Source organism: Ornithorhynchus anatinus, chromosome 3, assembly GCF_004115215.2.
Source record: "Ornithorhynchus anatinus isolate Pmale09 chromosome 3, mOrnAna1.pri.v4, whole genome shotgun sequence".
Taxonomy (NCBI): Eukaryota; Metazoa; Chordata; class Mammalia; order Monotremata; family Ornithorhynchidae; genus Ornithorhynchus; species Ornithorhynchus anatinus.
In genome coordinates this window covers 5,558,883-5,562,952 of record NC_041730.1, presented here as the reverse complement: position 1 = coordinate 5,562,952, position 4,070 = coordinate 5,558,883, and positions in this window count along the sequence as shown.

Sequence of the window (4,070 nt, the reverse complement as noted above, 5' to 3'; positions counted from 1 at the left end):
CTTCCGCCCGGCCGCCGAAGCCCCGCCCCTTCCTCCCACAACCCGCGGGCGGACGCCCCCTGCCGGCCTGGAGGCCAACAACCGCGCCCCTTTTTCCTTCCTCCCTCTCTTGTCCCCTTCCTTCCTCCCCCTCCTCTCCCCCATCTGAAGCTCGGGCAGGAACGGGCGCGGAGAACAGACGTCGCCCCCGAGCCAGGGAGCTTCGATTCCCCCCGGTCCCGCCGGGGCTCTGCAGGGAGGGGCGGCCAGGACGGCCGGGTCCCGCAGGAGGAGGGGAAAGGGGGAGCGCCCCCCAGCCCCGCCCGTGCAGCCGCTCTCCCAGCTGACTCGTCGCCTTCACGCCCGACGTGTCCATATAAGGTGTCCGCTCGGGTGCGCGAGCGGTTCCGCCCCTCGGCCGCCTTTTGTCCTAATAAGGAGATGTAGGGCATCCCGGGGCCGGAGGGGGGGGGGCGGGACTCCGTCTCCATGGCAACCGCCCGAAGCCCCGGGTGCTCCGACCGCCCCCGAAGGAGCGGAAGGACCCGAGCGCCTCTGGGGGGGTAAAGGCCGGGTGGCGAGGGGCCCGATCGGGGTGAACGATTGAAGCACAGCGCTTGGCACACAGTTAGCGCTTAACAATACCGTAATTATTAGCAGAGCTATAATTCTCATCATCGTCCCCGCTCCCCGACTACAACTCCCAGCATGCCCCGCTCACGCTCTACGTGCGCCGCTGTTCCACGCCTGCCCGAAAGGGGGCGCTCTACCGGGGTTTGCGGGTTCCGGGCCTCTTTTTTTTTTTTTAAATCTTCTTATTTTTATTTTATTTTAGGGTTACAGCTTCCAAGGTGAAGCTCCAAGTGGAGCATTGTTCCAGGAGTAATTAAGCATCCGGGGTGTGAAATGCCATATACTGAGCTCTTGGGAAAGGGCCCCGGGAACAAAAGGGCTTACCCTCTGAGGACAGAAGGACGTGAAAATATTTACAAATAGGAGAGGCCGAGTAAACAGTTGAATCCCCGCCTAGACTGTAAGCCCTTCGCGGGCAGGGGACTTGTCTACCAGCGTGGCTCAGTGGAAAGAGCCCGGGCTTGAGAGTCAGGGGTCATGGGTTCTAATACTGGCTCCGCTGCTTGTCAGCTGGGTGACTTTGGGCCAGTCACTTCACTTCTCTGTGCCTCAGTTACCTCATCTGTAAAAGGGGGATTGATTGTGAGCCCCATGTTGAGACAACCTGATCACCGTCTATCCCCAAGCGCTTAGAACAGTGCTTTGCACATAGTAAGCACTTAACAAATACCATTATTATTATTACCAACTCTGTTCTACTGTGCTCTCCCAAGAGCTTGGTACAGGGTTCTGCACATGATAAGCTCAGTCATTCATTCAATCATATCTATTGAGTGCTGACTGTGTGCAAAGCACTGTACTAAGCACTTGGGAAGCAGACACGTTTCCTGCCCACAACGAGTTCACAGTCTACAAGGGGAGGCAGCCATTGATATAAATAAATAAATTGAAAATACGTAGAGAAGTGCATAAACACGAGCACTATTTATAAACACAAGTGCCGAGGATGGGTATAAACAAAGCTCTAAGTACTAGAAGTGACTGTCAGGTTGCTAAATCTCTGGGGGTTGGGAATGAATCGGGGAAGGTTTAATGGGATGGAAGATGGGGACAGCTGCGGTCTGGCAGATTTGGAGGGGTTGGAAGCTCCAGGGAGAAGCAGCGTAGCCTAGTGGAAAGATCACCCGCTTATGAGTCAGAGGCCCTGGACTCGAATCCTGGCCCTACCGAGTCTTCGACCAATCAATCAGTGATATTTCTGGAGGGTTTACTGTGTGCAAAGCGCAGTGCTAAATGCTTGGGGAATAGAGTCGGTAGACATTTATTGAGCATTTACTGTGTGCAGAGAACTGTACTAAACATTTGGGAGAGTACGATCTAACAGAGTTGGTAGACACGTTCCTGCCCACAGTGAGCTTACAGTAGAAGCAGCCTGGCCTGTGGAGAAAAGCGTGGGCCTGAGAGTCAGAACGAACTGGGTTCTAATAGCTCTGCCATTTGTCTGCTGTATGACCTTGGGCAAGTCACTTCACTTCTCTAAGCTTCAGTTCCCTAGTCTGTAAAACGGGGATTAAGATGGAGAACCCCATATGGGACGGGGACTGTGTCCACCTCAATTTGCCTGTGTCCGACCCAGTACTTGGTACAGTGCCTGTCACATGGTAAGCACTTAACAAATAGCATTATTATTATCTTAGCTGCATGATCCTGGCCAAGTTATTCAACTTCTCAGGGTCTCAGTTATCTCATCTTTAAAGTGGGGATTCAATACCCTCCTATTTAGACTGTGAGCCCCATGTGGGACAGGGACCGTGTCTGACCTATCTTGTATCTGCCCCAGTGCTTAGTGTGTTGCCAAGCCACAGAGTAAGCACTTAATAGCATTATTATGATGATCATGATTGATGTGTTGGAGATGGAAGAGTGCAGGATGAAACCTAGAGTTAAAGAAGGTGAGTTTGGCAGGAACAAAGAGGTGGGAAAAAGTGGGTAAGAAGGAGAGTTAGTGAAGACCCTTGAAGCCAACAGTGTTAATTGCTTAGTACAGTGTTCTGCACACAGTAAGCGCTCAACCAATACTATTGACGATCGGTTGATTTTTGGCTAAATGTGGAGGAAAATGGAAAGCCATTGGAGGGATTTGAGGGATGGAGAGATGGGGAAGACAAAGCAGTTCCTGTTCTTACTGAGCGGTAAGAAGTAGCATGGCCTAGTGGAAAGAGCACGGGCCTGGGAGTCAAAGGATGTGGCTTTTAATTCTGACTCCGCCACATGTCTGCTGTGTGACCTTGGGTAAGCCATTTCACTTTTCTGGGCCTCAGTGACTTCATCTGTAATATGAGGATGAAGACTGTGAGCCCCATGAGGGCTAGGGACAGTGTCCGACCTGATTACCTTGTATCTCCCCTGGGGCTTGGAATAATACTTGGCACAAAGTTAGCGCTTAGTAAACACAACAGTTATCATTTCTTCCTAATACCTCCAAATGGCCAAAGAGCCACCTGTTGCCTCCTTAACGACTCCCGATTGTGCTTTAGTTTCTGTCAAACGAGGCGGGCTCGATTTCTAGAAGTGCCTAGACATCCTTGCTTAGGAAGGCGCAAAGGAGGTAGCTAACAGCCCTCAGAAATCGTCCTAAAGGTGAATTCCCTGGAGCTGTACAGGGAATCCCTTCAGTGTCAGGGGCCTAGTGAGGGGGAAGGGCGGTCTTGGAAAGAGCCCGGACTTGGGAGTCAGAAGTCATGGGTTTGAATCCTGCCTCTGCCCCTTGTCAGCTGTGTGACCGTGGGCAAGTCACTTCACTTCTCTGTGCCTCAGTGACCTCATCTGTCAAATGGGGATGAAGACTGGGAGCCTCACATGGGACTCGCCTGTCAAATAGGGATGCACCGGGAGCCTCACGTGGGCCAACCTGATGACCCTGTATCTCCCCCAGCGCTTAGAACAAACAGTGCTCTGCACATAGCGCTCAATAAGTAAGAAGCAGGGAAGCAGCGTGGCTCAGTGGAAAGAGCATGGGCTTTGGAGTCAGAGGTCATGAGTTCGAATCCCAGCTCTGCCACTTGTCAGCTGTGGGACTGTGGGCAAGTCACTTCACTTCTCTGGGCCTCGGTTCCCTCATCTGGAAAATGGGGATTAAGACTGGGAGCCCCACGTGGGACAACCTATAAGCCTCCCCAGTGCTTAGAACAGTGCTCTGCACATAGGAAGCGTTTAACCAACACCAACATTATTATTCTTCATCTTCGGGGGTCACGGTGTCAGGCGAGGCGTGGAGCCCCTTCCGCTGCCTACGTCATCGAGGGCGCGGGGCCAATGGGAGCTCGTCCCTTTCTACTTTCCCGCCCGCGGCCGACCGAGCGCGAGACTCCATTTCCCAGCATGCCCCGGGCAGCCGGACTTCATTTCCCAGCGGGGACCGGGGCGGCGCAGCGCCGCGGGACTCCATTTCCCGGCGGGCCCTCCGGCGGCTGCCGGAAGTCGCCCCGCCCCTCATTGTGCGGCTCCTACTAAACGGA